Consider the following 19,855-nt stretch of genomic DNA (forward strand, 5'->3'; position numbering starts at 1 on the left):
ACACCATGAAAATCCTTTCTTTACAGAGGGAGTATTGTACAGTGGCAGCCACTAGCCACATCTTGATTCTATAACCCAATATTCTGAAATTAAAAGCATTTCGGAACATTCCATCCTACTTAAACTTAGATGAATATAAAATTACTTGATTAACATCTTGTTGGGTGAGAAATATAAGTTGCGAAGTGTGAAAAACCATTACTCTCAAAGGCAATCATGTGAGCCTTGAGAGAATCCCTAAGAACCTCATGGGTTGGAAATTTTTAGAATTTACCCTTTGGTGAGATAAATGCCTCACCTCTATATACTTATTCGATGCTAGCGGCCTACTAGCTTTAAAAGCTAACAAAAAAACGTCTTTTTTGTTACAAGAGGCAATTGCTAACAATCTATACAAGTTCGGGAATGCAAATTGTATAGTAGCAGCCCACATGAAATGATATATTGTGACTATACATTTCCAGTACCTCATGGAGGACAGGATATAGCAATCGAAATTAAAAAGGCAATCAGCAGCCCATCATTTATTAAATACAATAAAACTCTAAAGCATGCAGAGAAGATTATCAGTATGAATTCTGAATAATTTTTTCAAATATTCAAGGTCTTAATTGTGCTTCATGAAAATATAGTTTCTTTCTTATTATGATTTTTAAAAAGAGTTCTTGGGAAAGGTGGACGGAGGCCAACATTTCGTCCGGGAGCCGTCTGGTGGCGTCCTCCTTAAACCAAGTTGACATCAACATCGTTGGTATTGCGTATGTTTTAGTTTGTCAGCGTTTGTGTGTTATTATACGCATCTAATGTGAACAGAACTATGCAAACTATGGCCCCTTGAAATACTGGCGTTAAGGAATAGCAAGTGGATTTGAGTGTTGCTGAAAAACTGAAGGTAACTGAGTGCATCACTACTCAACCTGCTGCTGAGGTGCCACTTGAACATCACTGGCTGCTCCTCAGGAACCAGACTCGATCATGGCAGTATAAACTCATGCAAGAATCACGACCAGTAAGTAAAAATACTATAAATTACATTATTTACAATAATTTACAACTTTCATTTGGTAAGGTAGGAAGAGAAGTGCCACTGTTAATGAGTTTCTCAGTTTTTTTTTATTGTTTTTGCTACTGTAAGGAATGACGTGTAGTATTTTGCTTTTCTTCCATCTAAGACCATCTTCCTGTATTAAGTAATATGTCAGTGGTAGAGTTTTGAGAAATAATGAAAATGTGTTCAACATAATTATACTGTAAAATGTAGAAAATTTTGGGTTAAATACAATAATTGAAAAATGTGGAAATAAACTAATTTGCATTTTCAACGCTGCATTTGTGAAGATTTCAATATTGTTACGTAATCTTACAAAGGTAATTTTCTACTTTATGCAAGCATTCTAAATTATAGACATAAACGAAATTCTCAGTAATGCATCATGTGTAAAGGTCATATGGAACGCGAGATTTCAGGTGAAGCACCTGGAACTTCAGTTTTAGATTTCGTAAAGTGGGCAAAACCTTGAAGTTGAGGGAAATTGTACGGTAAAAACACTCAAAATCCACACAAACCAGTGGTTTAAAGTGTACGGTAAAACACACAAAATCTACAATAGATAGTTTAGGTTATGCATTCGTTGAGACCATGTTAACAATAGTTGACTTCCCGGCGTGGATTTGTAATGTTCATAGTAGAAAAGTGACTCGAATCTATAGAAATTTATTCTGTTTGTACGTTGATTATAGAAAGCGAATTATGTTGTACTAATGAACAAAAAACTTAAGTGTAGATTGTAGACATGCCTATTATCTTTCATCATTTATGCATTTGCGTGAATGACGCCATGCCTCTTAACGTTTGAATTCAACTGAGTTTTGCAAGTAAGTTGGGCGACTTCATATTTTTACATTAATTGAGGCCTAGAATTAATGCTAGAGATCTCCCGAACAGGATCAGGATTTCCACGAAAATGTTAAGAATACAACACTTACACTGTCCTATGTGTATTTCGAGTGTTTTTACCCCTCCATTTCTCTCTGCTTCAAAGTCCTGCCCACTGTACATAAACTTGAGATTAATAAAGTTACCTTAAAAAAATCCTTCCTGGAACACCTCGACTCACTGTAACGATGCTTTCCTGAATTTTTGATTTTTATCATCTAGAAAAGTGGCGTCCGGAAACTAGAAAATTTCCTATTATCCATTTATTAATACTGCCGTAGTGGCTATGTGGTCTGAAAATCTGGTTAAGATGCTGTCAAGGAGCTGCGTTAGGTTTTGATTTGTCAGGACTACTTTATGTTTTGACGGGCTTTACGGAGTAGCACAGCTATTCACGGCAGTACGTTGTGCCGAAAATTTAAATGAGTCCCATACTAGCTTTCTTGAGTTGGTGTTTTCTTGTATTTGGCACTTGCTTCAGATTTAAGCATAATTTCTCGACCTCGACCCCTCTTGGATGTCCATTAGTTCCATTTCTCCAGATGCTTCCCGAAGCATAGGTTCGAGAATACGTCAACCGTCGTTGACCGACATCAATCCATGTAAATTAAACGGGTAATCTTCGAGCATATGATCTTTTACTTCGATATCAGATAGGGAAAGTGGTTGAAGGTTCAGACAGTATGTCTCTGCAAAATCCTTATTTAATTTTGATAGCTGAAAACTGAATGAGGTTAGACAATTATATTCTTTCCCATAAGTGCCAAGTTGAAAATTTGTAGGTGTTTCATTACATCAGAGCATAAATATCAGTTGCTGCATCGATTCGTCATTTTCCAACTATAAAACCATATCTTCATATAGTGATAGCCATCAACAGTTCCACAAATATATTCAAAATGTAGCTGGTTAACAACCATCTAACATAAAGGCGATTCGTTGGGTGTCAAAATTCAACTCTTCAATAAAAGCTTTGAGCTGTTGTTGAATGTTGGGTGATTAAACACAGTTTCAAGGATGTTTCCATAACATTTTTGTACTTGAACTGCCTGGCTGCAAGATGTTTACTGTAAAAGATATCGAATAGGAATAAACACACAGACTGTTGGTAGTTCAAACGACAGCCAAGATAGTAGCAGCATTGGTGGTTCAAACGACAGTCAAGACAGTAGCAGCGTTGGTAGTTCATACCACAGTCACGATAGTAGCAGCGTTGGTAAATCAAACGAGAAATATCTAGCAAAATTGGCAGTTCAGACCACATTCAAGATTGTATCAACGTTGGATAGGATAGATTGAAAGATTTCAGGCTTACAATGACACTGGTGCCTGGGTAGCTATTGCCACGTCTCAAGTGACAAAGGGCACTGAGGCGTCAAGTCACTGTCGACACCCTCTTTAATATACACATCGACAGCAGCCCTGTAGGTATGTGAGTTGGTGACTCTAACCATCAGTGGTTCTGTCAAGCAGTGTTGCTCAAAATCGTTCTCTCATTAGTATTTTCCAGCACCTACTAATGTCAAGTAAGTCAAGGGATATCATCACAAACAACACCCTACTTACTTGGGAAGTGCCCTCTGAGGCGTCAGAGGTTAGACTTGGGTCCAAAAAAGGGGTCAAAAGGCTGACCGCCAAACTGCTGTAGAGTGCCCGACACGTCTTACACCCAAGGGTTGAGTACGTAGTGTTTACAATTTGTGTGTTACGGGGAGAGAGGTTTACACTCGTGTTGCCCCGTCTTCTTTACCTTGTTTATATGTACCATGTTTTTCTTGATATGTATGTTTGCACACTTATCCTGGCTTAAATCAGATGTGAGTACGTGATTAATATTTGTGTTTTTACGGGAAGAGAAAGCAGCTTTACATTCGTCTTACCGCGTCTTAACCTTGTTTATATATGTACTATGTCTACTCCCGTTTGTATGCACACACACACACACGCCTTAGTCTATGCCTGGTACCCACTCTATTGACCAGTCCATTGAGGAGGATGAACCTGTGCGGGTTTGATCCCAGGCGGCTAGTGCAGGCGTGAGTCAGTAACGCTAATTGCTACACCAAGTGTGTGTGTGTGTGTGTGTGTGTGTGTGTGTGTAATTATCTACTGTATTTGTGCTGTACGGAAAGAGAGTTATACACTCACAGAGCCCCAGTTCTTTCACTTTCAGTATCATTAAGAAACCCCGTAAACATTTGTATACTCCTAAAATCCACAAGTTTCCCCTGTTTAGTCTATTTCCAGTCATCTTCCAGCCATACAGTAAACGTGTACTTATTTACGTTCTTTCTATCAAGCTTCTTGCCGAGCTTTTTATCGTAGCTTCTGAATACTCTTTATGCTGCAACGCATAACTGATTAAGAAACTCTCCGTAAATGCTGTAATCAAGTCCTCTTCCTCTATTATCTCATGTTAGGCAAGCAGATATGTAGCCCTGAACCTCATTATAGCTCAGCTTTCTTAATTAAGATACCATCTTCACTATTCCTCCCTGGACCCTCCTAGTTAGATCTCTGCGATTCTTTTGATGCGGTGACCATACTTGGGTATAATCAGTTTTGGTCGAATGATACGATGTTATTAGGTTACCAGACATATCCTAACCCTTTCTTGACGTGTAGCTCTGGCGACAGGATATGCAGTGTCGATCCCTAGATCTCTTGTCACGCTTAGATGTCTGAAGTTTGTTTTCCTTTATGTAAACCACGAGACCTTTTAGTGTGTTCCATCTTCATTACCTTGCACGAACTTGGACATAATTTCATAGTTCATTTATCAAAGTAACTTTGGAGTTTGTGTCGCTCTAGAAGCTTAAATGATCATTCTTTCTTTCCCTCATAACCGTGGCAACATACACAGAGGTTTAGTTAGGAAAGTCATTTACTTACACTAAGAACAGCAGTGGGCAAAAGATCGAACCCTGTTGCATGCCACATGTAACCCCCAACCTATTTTGAGAATGTTCTAACATGGGTCCTTTGCTTCCTACCAGTACGGTAATGGGTATAGTGTCAAAAACTTTCTCACAGTCCAGGAATACATTTCTTTGAAGTAAAATGGAGTTCACCTTGTCGATGAAGTCTGGCGAATGTTCTGGAATCCGGGTAGTGTCTCAGTAATTTTTCTTGTTCAAGTAGTTATACATTTTCGTAGTGTCTTTTCTAGTGTTTTACTTTCTACACTTGTTAACGAAGCAGTTCGTTGTGATTTCCCGATCTTCATTCCTAATTACACGCACACAACATAAATTTACCTTTTTCATATCTTTGTAACTAAACCGTCCACCGGTGATCTGGCCCCGCAGGTACCTCTGCAACATTCCTAAAGCAAGTGTGTATAGAGACTTTATGAATAATACGAAACTTACATGGGCCAAATTGCTTTAATAGCTTTATCATGTTAATTTACGGCAAGATTTCTACTCCATCCCATCTTGGTAATGTTTGGACAGTGTTGTCCTTCATCGTGAAGACACTCCTTAAACTTTCATTATGCAATTGGCCAACCATTTTTTGTCACTGTTGTCCACGGTGGTTTCAAACATCTTGGATGAGGAAATGTCAGTGGATGGTGTCATATGCTTTTTTACTTCTTTTGCCATTAATACAATGTGGAGGGGGGGGGGGGGGTTGTTGTGGCTGGTTGAAGCCTCCCAGTTTGTGTTTGCGTTGTCTATGTCGTGTGGTAGTGCCTGAAGCCTGGTTGTGTTTGTGAGAATGGGATATTTTACTTCATTCTGTTGTTGATCACTCTTTCATTGAGTTTCGATACTGAAAATAGATGTGGTATACGTAGGGTGATTAGAGGAGGGTTTAGAGAGTTTTAGGATTGGAAATATGTTGGCAAGTTACCAAAGGGTAAGGATTTTGTTGTGTAAGCATATGTGGTCGTAACTGGGCCGAAGTGTTTTATGGGAAAGTTGCAATATATATATATATATATATATATATATATATATATATATATATATATATATATATATATATATATATAGTTAGGAGAATTCTTAAGAGGTTTTATTGCAATGCGCGTGTCATTGGATGAGCAGTTGTTTCAGGATGGACTTTGTGTATTTCCTATATCATGACATTCTGTTTAAGGATGTGGTTCGTTTGTGGCTAATTTCATGTAGTTTCTTGAGTATGTCTGTCTGTTCTCTGGGAGATGAGTTGTTGCATGGGATCAGAAGCGCTTCACGTGTAGGGGGTTAGGTTAATTGGTTGTTGTGGTTGTTTTTGTTCTTAGCGTTCAGAAGGACTGCCAGCTTACTGCTTTCCTTTTAGTGATTTGATTAGTGACGGTGTTGTTGAGAGTTTGGGATCATTGAATGATTCCTGGAGGTGGTGAGAAATTTTGTCAAGGCATCTTTGATGTATTAACTACACAACCCCAGGACCCATCTTCTGGAGTTCTTGCAGCTCCGACGTTGCACTCCAGTCAGGAGGAAGGGGGGATGACGTTCATTCTTGGAGGGAGGTGATTCTCAACGAAGATGACAGTCGATGTTACAGCCTCGCCGAAGGATACTTTTCATTCACGGTGTAACCTCCTGTAGGCGGGGTCGCGTAACACCACTTGGGCATGTTTCATTCATGAGATCAACTTGCGGGGAGAAGCTTGGATTATCCTTCCTTCTGTGTCCTTGTGGTACGAGTTTCTTTCTGGCTTAGTTGATGGTGGCGATGTAATGTGAGATGGCGTTATACAAGGATGGGAAATCACAATACGATTATTATGAGCTGGGATTCCATGCACTGCATTAATGTTGGCTAATCTGTATATATATATATATATATATATATATATATATATATATATATATATATATATATATATATATATATATATATGGCTTGCGCAAAAGATGATTGTGGCATGAGAAAGGTGGGAGGTGGGCTGATTAGAAAGGGTAGTGAGTGGTGGGATGAACAAGTAAGATTATTAGTGAAAGAGAAGAGAGGCATTTGGGCGATTTTTGCAGGGAAGTAATGCAAATGACTGGGAGATGTATAATAGAAAGAGTCAGGAGGTCAAGAGAAACGTGCAAGAGGTGAAAAACAGGCCAAATGAGAGTTGGGGTAAGAGAATATCATTAAATTTTAGGGAGAATAGAAAGATGTTTTGGAAGGAGATAAATAAAGTGCGTAAGACAAGAGAACAAATTGGAAGGTTTGTTGAATGTGTTAGATGATAGAGTGGCAGATGTAGGGTGTTTGGGTCGAGGTGGTGTGCAAAGTGAGAGGGTTTGGGATAATGATTTGGTAAACAGAGAAGAGGTAGTGAAAGCTTTCCGGAAGATGAAAGCCGGCAAGGCTTTGGATGGTATTGCAGTGGAATTTATTAAAAAAAGGGGTTGACTGTGTTGTTGACTGGTTGGTAAGGATATTTAATGTATGTATGGCTCATGGTGAAGTGCCTGAGGATTGGCGGATTGCATGCATAGTACCATTGTATAAAGGCAAAGGGGATAAAGGTGAGTGTTCAAATTACAGAGGTATAAGTTTGTTGAGTATTCCTGGGAAATTATATGGGAGGGTATTGATTGAGAGGGTGAAGGCATGTACAGAGCATCAGATTGGGGAAGAGCAGTGTGGTTTCAGAAGTGGTAGAGGATGTGTGGATCAGGTGTTTGCTTTGAAGAATGTATGTGAGAAATACTTAGAAAAACAAATGGATTTGTATGTAGCATTTATGAATCTGGAGAAGGCATATGATAGAGTTGATAGAGATGCTCTGTGGAAGGTATTAAGAATATATGGTGTGGGAGGCAAGTTTCTAGAAGCAGTGAAAAGTTTTTATCGAGGATGTAAGGCATGTGTACGAGTAGGAAGAGAGGAAAGTGATTGGTTCCCAGTGAATGTCGGTTTGCGGCAGGGGTGCGTGATGTCTCCATGGTTGTTTAATTTGTTTATGGATGGGGTTAGGAAGGTGAATGCAAGAGTTGGAGAGAGGGGCAAGTATGCAGTCTGTTGTGGATGAGAGGGCTTGGGAAGTGAGTCAGCTGTTGTTCACTGATGATACAGCGCTAGTGGCTGATTCGGGTGAGAAACTGCAGAAGCTGGTGACTGAGTTTGGTAAATTGTATGAAAGAAGAAAGCTGAGAGTAAATGTGAATAAGAGCAAGGTTGTTAGGTGCAGTAGGTTTAAGGGACAAGTCAACTGGGAGGTAAGTTTGAATGGAGAAAAGCTGGCGGAAATGAAGTGTTTTAGATATCTGGGAGTGGATTTGGCAGCGGATGGAATCATGGAAGCGGAAGTGAGTCACAGGGCGGGGTAGGGGGCGAAAGCTCTGGGAGCGTTGAAAAATGTGTGGAAGTCGAGAACATTATCTCGGAAAGCAAAAATGGGTATGTTTGAAGGAATAGTGGTTCCAACAATGTTATATGGTTGCGAGGCGTGGGCTATAGTTAGGGTTGTGCGAAGGAGGGTGGATGTGCTGGAAATGAGATGTTTGAGGACAATATGTGGAGTGAGGTAATGAAAGGGTATGAGATGTTTGGTAATGTAAAGAGTGTGGTTGAGAGAGCAGAAGAGGGTGTATATATATATATATATATATATATATATATATATATATATATATATATATATATATATATATTTTTTTTTTTTTTTTTTTTTTTTTTTTGCTTTGTCGCTGTCTCCCGCGTTTGCGAGGCAGCGCAAGGAAATAGACGAAAGAAATGGCCCAACCCACCCCCATACACATGTATATACATACACGTCCACACACGCAAATATACATACCTACACAGCTTTCCATGGTTTACCCCAGACGCTTCACATGCCCTAATTCAATCCACTGACAGCACATCAACCCCGGTATACCACAATCGATCCAATTCACTCTATTCCTTGCCCTCCTTTCACCCTCCTGAATGTTCAGGCCCCGATCACACAAAATCTTTTTCACTCCATCTTTCCACCTCCAATTTGGTCTCCCACTTCTCGTTCCCTCTACCTCCGACACATATATCCTCTTGGTCAATCTTTCCTCACTCATTCTCTCCATTTGCCCAAACCATTTCAAAACACCCTCTTCTGCTCTCTCAACCACGCTCTTTTTATTTCCACACATCTCTCTTACCCTATTATTACTTACTCGATCAAACCACCTCACACCACATATTGTCCTCAAACATCTCATTTCCAGCACATCCACCCTCCTCTGCACAACTTTATCTATAGCCCACGCCCGCAACCGTATGACATAGTTGGAACCACTAATCCTTGAAACATATGAGATAATGTTCTCGACTTCCACACATTCAATCCAAGGCTCCCAGAACTTTCGCCCCCTCCCTCACCCTACGATTCACTTCCGCTTCCATCCGCTGCCAAATCCACTGCCAGATATCTTAAACACTTCACTTCCTCCAGTTTTTCTCCATTCAAACTTACCTCCCAACTGACTTGTCCCTCAACCCTACTGTATCCAATAACCTTGCTCTTATTCACATTTACTCTCAGCTTTCTTCTTTCACACACTTTACCAAAGCCTTTTCCAGATCCATAAATGCTACATACAAATCCATTTGCTTTTCTAAGTATTTCTCACATACATTCTTCACAGCAAACACCTGATCCACACATCCTCTACCACTTCTGAAACCACACTGCTCTTCCCCAATCTGATGCTTTGTACATGCCCTCACCCTCTCAATCAATACCCTCCCATATAATTTCCCGGGAATACTCAACAAACTTATACCTCCGTAATTTGAGCACTCACTTTTATCCCCTTTAACTTTGTACAATGGCACAATGCAAGCATTCCGCCAATCCTCAGGCACTTCACCACGAGTCATACACACATTAAATAACCTTACCAACCAGTCAACAATACAGTCACCCCCTTTTTTAATAAATCCCACTACAGTACCATCGAAACCCGCTGCCTTGCCGGCTTTCATCTTCCGCAAAGCTTTTACTACTTCTCTGTTTACTAAATCATTCTCCCTAACCCCTCTCACTTTGCACACCACCTCGACCAAAACACCCTATATCTGCCACTTTGTCATCAAACACATTCAACAAACCTTCAAAATACCCACTCCATCTCCTTCTCACATCACTACTACTTGTTATCATCTCTCCATTAGCCCCCTTCACTGAAGTTCCCATATATATATATATATATATATATATATATATATATATATATATATATATATATATATATATATATGTGTGTGTGTGTGTGTGTGTGTGTGTGTGTGTACACCAACCTAGGCCAGGAACCCATTTATCGACGAGCCTCGACGGCAGGATGAACACCGGGGTTGGGTGTAAGCCGACAGTCACGTCCAGGATTCGAACACCTGCGGGTCCGACTGCTTCGGGCTGGCCCGTGATGAGTACTGGAAACCAACAGATTGGAATATCACAATAATGTTATCATAACGTCTGAGGGTGGCGTAGTGGGCCTAAGGCCATCACTCGAACATCCACCCAGTAACATCAGCTTGTTCGAATTCTTGCAGTTGTCAGTCACGGCTGAGCCGAATGGTAACCGACAGAATTTGAATTTTTCGGGAATAATCGATCCATGTAATCGATCGCTTAAAAAAAGAAATACAAGATTCATTTATTGGTATTCGTCCTGAGATATAGACGACCAGATGCTTGAGTAATACACATGATCTCAGTAGACGGTCCTTCATAAGCTTACTGAACGGTGAAAGTATGACGAGAAATGTGCGGCCTGGTCGTCTCTCAACTTTACAGTAAACTCAAGCAGGACGGTTCCGGCATAAGTTGATGAAAGGCATCCTCTAATTTAGAGAAAAATAATGTACAAGGAATCACAGGCTTAATCATAATAATGAGAAATCGGTAAATGATGTTATACTTTTCAAATTATAACGACTTCCCAGAGGTCGCTTGGTCGTAAAATCCATCAACCAACCAATTCTTCTGATGGCTGTACCAGAAGTAAAACTAAATATAGAAATGTATCAGGTTAATGCAGTCTCAAACTCGCGGGCAGAAAAGGATAATATCCAGTTCAGTAATCACATGAAAGAGTTCCACATCCTATCGTTGCGAGGTGGGAGAGAGAGAGAGAGAGAGAGAGAGAGAGAGAGAGAGAGAGAGAGAGAGAGAGAATCACCGCAACTATATGCTAAAGCATATATTGCAAGAGGTCACAGTGGTGCGTGTGATCTAGTATTTGCTGATAACCACTTTCGTACAACGATCACATCGTCTAGGAAGATATTTGAATAAGATGAAAAACTCCCAACAGTCAGTTTATATGCAGAGAAGAGGCAAAGCTAAGACACCATTGGTAAACAAGTGTTTTCGGTTAATGGCGTTCGGTTGGTGGTGGTCGGGTCTAGCATCAACAACACAATCACCCCCTTTCTTGATAAATTCAACTCCAATACCATCCACTCCCGCCGCCTTGCCGCATTTCATCTTATGCATGGCTTTCACCACCTCTTCTCACTTCACCAAACCAAACCACTCTCCCTGACTGACTTCACACACTACCCGGACCAAAACACTATAAATCTCCCATCATCAAACACATTCAACAGTCCCTCAAAAGAGGGACTCCTCCTTACTTCATCACTACCTGTCATCACTTCCCGTCTAACCCCCTTCATCGATGTTCCCATTTGTTCTCATGTCTTTCGCACGTTATTTCCTCCTTCCAAAACATCTTTTCATTTTCCCTAAAGTTTAATCATACTCTCTCACCCCAACTCTCATTTGCCCTTTTTTTCAACCCTTGCACCTTCCACTTGACCTCCTGCCGCTTTCTCTCATACATCTGTCAGTCATTTGCACTCTTTCCTTGTAAGTATCGTCCAAACGCCTCTCTTTTAGCTTTCAATAACAACTTCTTCATCCCAACACTATCCTTTCTAATCTGCTCACCTCCCACCCTTCTCATGCCACATGCATCTTTTGCGCAAGCCATCACTGCTTCCTAAATACATCCCATTCCTCACCAACTTCACTCACGTCATTTGCTCTTACCTTTTGCCATTCTACACTCGATCTCTCCTGGTACTTCCTCACACAAGCGTCCTTTCCGAGCTCACTTATTTTCACAACTGTCTTCTCCCCAACAATCATTCTTCCTTTTTGAAAACCTCTACAAATCTTCACCTTCGCCTCCACAAGACATTGATCAGACATCCCTCCAGCTGCCCCTCTTAGCACATTAACATCCAACAGTCTCTTTTTTACACACCTATCGATTAACACGTAATCCAGTAATGCCCTTTGACCATCTGTCCTACTCACATACGTATACTTATGTATATCTCTTTTTAAACCAGGTATACCCAATTACAAGTCTTTTCAGCACACAAATCTACAATCTCTTCACCATTTCCACTCACAGCACTGAATATCCCATGTACACTAATTATACTTCCCAATGACACATTACTCACCTTTGCATTTAAATCCCCATCACTAATACCCGGTCACGTGCACCAGAGCTGCTGACACACTCACTCAGCTGGTCCCAAAACACACACACCCTCAACTCCTGCTTCAGGAGTAGTGCTACTCCATCCTTAGCTCTTGTCCTCTCACCAACCCCTGACTTTACTTCCAAGACTTTTCCAAACATTCTTCCCCTTTACCTTTGAGCTTCGTTTCACTCAGAGCCAAACATCCAGGTTCCTTTCTTCAAACATACTACCTGTCTCTCCTTTTTTCCTCATCCTGGTTACATCCACACACACATTCAGACATCTTGTTTCCCCCTTTAGCGTTTGGGAATTATATAGAGGATGGGAGAATTTCCAGCCATCCGTTCGCACCCCTTTAAGTCGCCTTCTACGACGCACAAGGAATCTGTGGGAAGTATTCTCACTCCCCTATCCCCAGGGATAATTACATCTATATATATATATATATATATATATATATATATATATATATATATATATATATATATATATTTTATATTATACTTTGTCGCTGTCTCCCGCGTTTGCGAGGTAGCGCAAGGAAACAGACGAAAGAAATGGCCCAACCCCCCCCCCCCCCATACACATGTATATACATACGTCCACACACGCAAATATACATACCTACACAGCTTTCCATGGTTTACCCCAGACGCTTCACATGCCTTGCTTCAATCCACTGACAGCACGTCAACCCCGGTATACCACATCGCTCCAATTCACTCTATTCCTTGCCCTCCTTTCACCCTCCTGCATGCTCAGGCCCCGATCACACAAAATCTTTTTCACTCCATCTTTCCACCTCCAATTTGGTCTCCCTCTTCTCCTTGTTCCCTCCACCTCCGACACATATATGCTCTTGGTCAATCTTTCCTCACTCATCCTCTCCATGTGCCCAAACCACTTCAAAACACCCTCTTCTGCTCTCTCAACCACGCTCTTTTTATTTCCACACATCTCTCTTACCCTTACGTTACTCACTCGATCAAACCACCTCACACCACACATTGTCCTCAAACATCTCATTTCCAGCACATCCATCCTCCTGCGCACAACTCTATCCATAGCCCACGCCTCGCAACCATACAACATTGTTGGAACCACTATTCCTTCAAACATACCCATTTTTGCTTTCCGAGATAATGTTCTCGACTTCCACACATTTTTCAAGGCCCCCAGGATTTTCGCCCCCTCCCCCACCCTATGATCCACTTCCGCTTCCATGGTTCCATCCGCTGCCAGATCCACTCCCAGATATCTAAAACACTTCACTTCCTCCAGTTTTTCTCCATTCAAACTCACCTCCCAATTGACTTGACCCTCAACCCTACTGTACCTAATAACCTTGCTCTTATTCACATTTACTCTTAACTTTCTTCTTCCACACACTTTTCCAAACTCAGTCACCAGCTTCTGCAGTTTCTCACATGAATCAGCCACCAGCGCTGTATCATCAGCGAACAACAACTGACTCACTTCCCAAGCTCTCTCATCCCCAACAGACTTCATACTTGCCCCTCTTTCCAAAACTCTTGCATTTACCTCCCTAACAACCCCATCCATAAACAAATTAAACAACCATGGAGACATCACACACCCCTGCCGCAAACCTACATTCACTGAGAACCAATCACTTTCCTCTTTTCCTACACGTACACATGCCTTACATCCTCGATAAAAACTTTTCACTGCTTCTAACAACTTTCCTCCCACACCATATATTCTTAATACCTTCCACAGAGCATCTCTATCAACCCTATCATATGCCTTCTCCAGATCCATAAATGCTACATACAAATCCATTTGCTTTTCTAAGTATTTCTCACATACATTCTTCAAAGCAAACACCTGATCCACACATCCTCTACCACTTCTGAAACCACACTGCTCTTCCCCAATCTGATGCTCTGTACATGCCTTCACCCTCTCAATCAATACCCTCCCATATAATTTACCAGGAATACTCAACAAACTTATACCTCTGTAATTTGAGCACTCACTCTTATCCCCTTTGCCTTTGTACAATGGCACTATGCACGCATTCCGCCAATCCTCAGGCACCTCACCATGAGTCATACATACATTAAATAACCTTACCAACCAGTCAACAATACAGTCACCCCCTTTTTTAATAAATTCCACTGCAATACCATCCAAACCTGCTGCCTTGCCGGCTTTCATCTTCCGCAAAGCTTTCACTACCTCTTCTCTGTTTACCAAATCATTTTCCCTAACCCTCTCACTTTGCACACCACCTCGACCAAAACACCCTATATCTGCCACTCTATCATCAAACACATTCAACAAACCTTCTCCATCTCCTTCTCACATCACCACTACTTGTTATCACCTCCCCATTTGCGCCCTTCACTGAAGTTCCCATTTGCTCCCTTGTCTTACGCACTTTATTTACCTCCTTCCAGAACATCTTTTTATTCTCCCTAAAATTTAATGATACTCTCTCACCCCAACTCTCATTTGCCCTTTTTTTCACCTCTTGCACCTTTCTCTTGACCTCCTGTCTCTTTCTTTTATACATCTCCCACTCAATTTCATTTTTTCCCTGCAAAAATCATCCAAATGCCTCTCTCTTCTCTTTCACTAATACTCTTACTTCTTCATCCCACCACTCACTACCCTTTCTAATCAACCCACCTCCCACTCTTCTCATGCCACAAGCATCTTTTGCGCAATCCATCACTGATTCCCTAAATACATCCCATTCCTCCCCCACTCCCCTTACTTCCATTGTTCTCACCTTTTTCCATTCTGTACTCAGTCTCTCCTGGTACTTCCTCACACAGGTCTCCTTCTCAAGCTCACTTACTCTCACCACCCTCTTCACCCCAACATTCACTCTTCTTTTCTGAAAACCCATACAAATCTTCACCTTAGCCTCCACAAGATAATGATCAGACATCCCTCCAGTTGCACCTCTCAGCACATTAACATCCAAAAGTCTCTCTTTCGCACGCCTGTCAATTAACACGTAATCCAATAACGCTCTCTGGCCATCTCTCCTACTTACATAAGTATACTTATGTATATCTCGCTTTTTAAACCAGGTATTCCCAATCATCAGTCCTTTTTCAGCACATAAATCTACAAGCACTTCACCATTTCCATTTACAACACTGAACACCCCATGTATACCAATTATTCCCTCAACTGCCACATTACTCACCTTTGCATTCAAATCACCCATCACTATGACCCGGTCTCGTGCATCAAAACCACTAACACACTCATTCAGCTGCTCCCAAAACACTTGCCTCTCTTGATCTTTCTTCTCATGCCCAGGTGCATATGCACCAATAATCACCCACCTCTCTCCATCAACTTTCAGTTTTACCCATATTAATCGAGAATTTACTTATATATATATATATATATATATATATATATATATATATATATATTGGCGGAATGCGTGCATAGTGCCATTGTACAAAGGCAAAGGGGATAAGAGTGAGTGCTCAAATTACAGAGGTATAAGTTTGTTGAGTATTCCTGGTAAATTATATGGGAGGGTATTGAATGAGAGGGTGAAGGCATGTACAGAGCATCAGATTGGGGAAGAGCAGTGTGGTTTCAGAAGTGGTAGAGGATGTGTGGATCAGGTGTTTGCTTTGAAGAATGTATGTGAGAAATACTTAGAAAAGCAAATGGATTTGTATGTAGCATTTATGGATCTGGAGAAGGCATATGATAGAGTTGATAGAGATGCTCTGTGGAAGGTATTAAGAATATATGGTGTGGGAGGCAAGTTGTTAGAAGCAGTGAAAAGTTTTTATCGAGGATGTAAGGCATGTGTACGTGTAAAAAGAGAGGAAAGTGATTGGTTCTCAGTGAATGTAGGTTTGCGGCAGGGGTGTGTGATGTCTCCATGGTTGTTTAATTTGTTTATGGATGGGGTTGTTAGGGAGGTGAATGCAAGAGTTTTGGAAAGAGGGGCAAGTATGAAGTCTGTTGGGGATGAGAGAGCTTGGGAAGTGAGTCAGTTGTTGTTCGCTGATGATACAGCGCTGGTGGCTGATTCATGTGAGAAACTGCAGAAGCTGGTGACTGAGTTTGGTAAAGTGTGTGAAAGAAGAAAGTTAAGAGTAAATGTGAATAAGAGCAAGGTTATTAGGTACAGTAGGGTTGAGGGTCAAGTCAATTGGGAGGTAAGTTTGAATGGAGAAAAACTGGAGGAAGTAAAATGTTTTAGATATCTGGGAGTGGATCTGGCAGCGGATGAAACCATGGAAGCGGAAGTGGATCATAGGGTGGGGGAGGGGGGGCGAAAATCCTGGGAGCCTTGAAGAATGTGTGGAAGTCGAGAACATTATCTCGGAAAGCAAAAATGGGTATGTTTGAAGGAATAGTGGTTCCAACAATGTTGTATGGTTGCGAGGCGTGGGCTATGGATAGAGTTGTGCGCAGGAGGATGGATGTGCTGGAAATGAGATGTTTGAGGACAATGTGTGGTGTGAGGTGGTTTGATCGAGTAAGTAACGTAAGGGTAAGAGAGATGTGTGGAAATAAAAAGAGCGTGGTTGAGAGAGCAGAAGAGGGTGTTTTGAAATGGTTTGGGCATATGGAGAGAATGAGCGAGGAAAGATTGACCAAGAGGATATATGTGTCAGAGGTGGAGGGAACGAGAAGTGGGAGACCAAATTGGAGGTGGAAAGATGGAGTGAAAAAGATTTTGTGTGATCGGGGCCTGAACATGCAGGAGGGTGAAAGGCGGGCAAGGAATAGAGTGAATTGGAGCGATGTGGTATACAGGGGTTGACGTGCTGTCAGTGGAGTGAATCAAGGCATGTGAGGCGTCTGGGGTGGACCATGGAAAGCTGTGTAGGTATGTATACACGTGTGTGGACATGTGTATGTACATGTGTATGGTGGGGGGGGGGTTGGGCCATTTCTTTCGTCTGTTTCCTTGCGCTACCTCGCAGACGCGGGAGACAGCGACAAAGTATAAAAAAAAAAAAAAAAAAAAAAATATATATATATATATATATATATATATATATATATATATATATATATATATATATATATATATATATATATATATATATATTTAAATTTTCTAAAAGGGGAAACAGAAGGAGTCACGCGGGGAGTGCTCATCCTCCTCGAAGGCTCAGACTGGTGTCTGAATGTGTATGGATGTAACCAAGATGAGGAAAAAAAAGGAGAGACAGGTAGTATGTTTGAAGAAAGGAACCTGGATGTTTTGGCTCTGAGTGAAACGAAGCTCAAGGGTAAAGGGGAAGAGTGGTTTAGGAATGTTTTGGGAGTAAAGTTAGGGGTTGGTGAGATGATAAGAGCATGGGAAAGTGTAGCACTACTCCTGAAAAAGGAGTGGTGGGAGTATGTGAGTGTAAGAAAGTAAACTCTAGATTGATATTGATAAAACTGAGTGGATGGAGAAAGATGGGTGATTATTGGTGCCTATGCACCTGGGCATGAGAAGAAAGATCATGAGAAGCAAGTGTTTTGGGAGCAGCTGAGTGTGTTGGTAGTTTTAATGCATGAAACCGGGTTCCAGTGATGGGTGATTTGAATGCAAAGGTGAGTCATGTGGCAGTTGAGGGAATAATTGGTATACATGGGGTGTTTAGTGTTGTAAATTGAAATGGTGAAGAGCTTGTAGATATGCGTGCTGAAAAAGGACTGGTGATTGGGAATACCTGGTTTAAAAAGAGAGATGTACATAAGTATACGTATGTAAGTAGGAGAGGTGGCCAGAGAGCGTTATTGGAATACTTGTTAATTGATAGGCGCGTGAAAGAGAGACTTTTGGATTTAATGTGCTGAGAGGTGCATCTGGAGGGATGTCTGATCATTATCTTATGGAGGCGAAGGTGAAGGTGAAGATTTGCAGAGGTTTTCAGAAAAGAGAGAATGTTGGGGTGAAGAGAGTGGTGAGAGTAAGTGAGTTTAAGGAGACTTGTGTGAGGAAGTACCAGGAAAGACTGAGTGCAGAATGGAAAAAAGGTGAGAGCAAAGGACGTAGGGGGAGTGGGAGAGGAATGGGGTGTATTTAGGAAAGCGGTGATGGCTTGCGCATAAGATGCTCGTGGCATGAGAAGCGTGGGAGGTGGGCAGATTAGAAAGGGTAGTGAGTGGTGGGATGAAGATGTAAGATTATTTGTGAAGAACAAGAGAGAGGCATGTGGACGACTTTTGTTGGGAAATAGTGCAAATGAGTGGGAGATGTATAAAGGAAATAGGCAGGAGGTCAAGAGAAAGGTGCAAGAGGTGAATAAAAGAGCAAATGAGAGTTGGGGTGAGAGAGGATCATTGAATTTTGGGGAGAATAAAAAGATGTTTTGGAAGGAGGTAAATAAAGTGCGTAAGACAAGGGAACAAATGGGAACTTCAGTGAAGGGGGCTAATGGGGAGGTGATAACAAGAGTGGTGATGTGAGAAGGAGATGAAGTGAGTATTTTGAAGGTTTATTGAATGTGTTTGATGATGGAGTGGCAGATATAGGGTGTTTTGGTCGAGGTGGTGTGCAAAGTGAGAGGGTCAGGGAGAATGATTTGGTAAACAGAGAAGATGGTAGTAAAGCTTTGCAGAAGATGAAAGCTGGCAAGGCAGCGGGTTTGGATGGTATTGCAGTGGAATTTAATAGAAAAGGGGGTGACTGTATTGTTAACTGGTTGGTAAGGTTATTCAGTGTATGTATGACTCATAGTGAGGTGCCTGAGGATTGGCAGAATGCTTGCATAGTGCCATTGTACAAAGGCAAAGGGGATAAATTGAGTGCTCAAATTACAGAGATATAAGTTTGTTGAGTATTCCTGGGAAATTATATGGGAGGGCATTGATTGAGAGGGTGAAGGCATGTACAAAGCATCAGATTGGGGAAGAGCAGTGTGGTTTCAGAAGTGGTAGAGGATTTGTGGATCAGGTGTTTGCTTTGTAGAATGTACGAAGAGAGGAAAGTGATTGGTTCTCAGTGAATGTAGGTTTGCGGCAGGGGTGTGTGATGTCTCCAATAAGAGCAAGGTTATTAGGTATATTAGGGTTGAGGGACAAGTCAATTGGAAGGTAATTTTGAATGGAGAAAAACTGGAGGAAGTAAAGTGTTTTAGATATCTGGGAGTGGATTTGGCAGCGGATGGAACCATGGAAGCGGAAGTGAATCACAGGGTGGGGGAGGGGGCGAAAGTTCTGGGAGCGTTGAAGAATGTGTGGAAGTCGAGAACATTATTTTGCAAAGCAAAAATGGGTATGTTTGAAGGAATAGTGGTTCGAACAATGTTATATGGTTGCGAGGCGTGGGCTATAGATAGACTTGTGCGGAGGAGGGTGGATGTGCTGGAGATGAGATGTTTGAGGACAATATGTGGTGTGAGGTGGTTTGATCGAGTAAGCAGTAATAGGGTAAGAGAGATGTGTGGTAATAAAAAGAGTGTGGTTGAGAGAGCAGAGGAGGGTGTTTTGAAATGGTTTGGTCACATGGAGAGAATGAGTGAGGAAAGA

At 41.4% G+C, this 19,855-nt stretch overlaps 1 protein-coding gene across 2 annotated transcripts in view; it reads right to left on the minus strand.

Moving 5' to 3' along the window:
• LOC139760490 (GMP reductase 2-like) overlaps positions 1-19,855 on the minus strand; it is an 88,658-nt gene that overhangs the window by 56,007 nt on the left and 12,796 nt on the right. The gene's annotated exons all lie outside the window — the stretch shown is intronic.

This window comes from Panulirus ornatus, chromosome 37 (genome assembly GCF_036320965.1).
Source record: "Panulirus ornatus isolate Po-2019 chromosome 37, ASM3632096v1, whole genome shotgun sequence".
Lineage (NCBI taxonomy): Eukaryota > Metazoa > Arthropoda > Malacostraca > Decapoda > Palinuridae > Panulirus > Panulirus ornatus.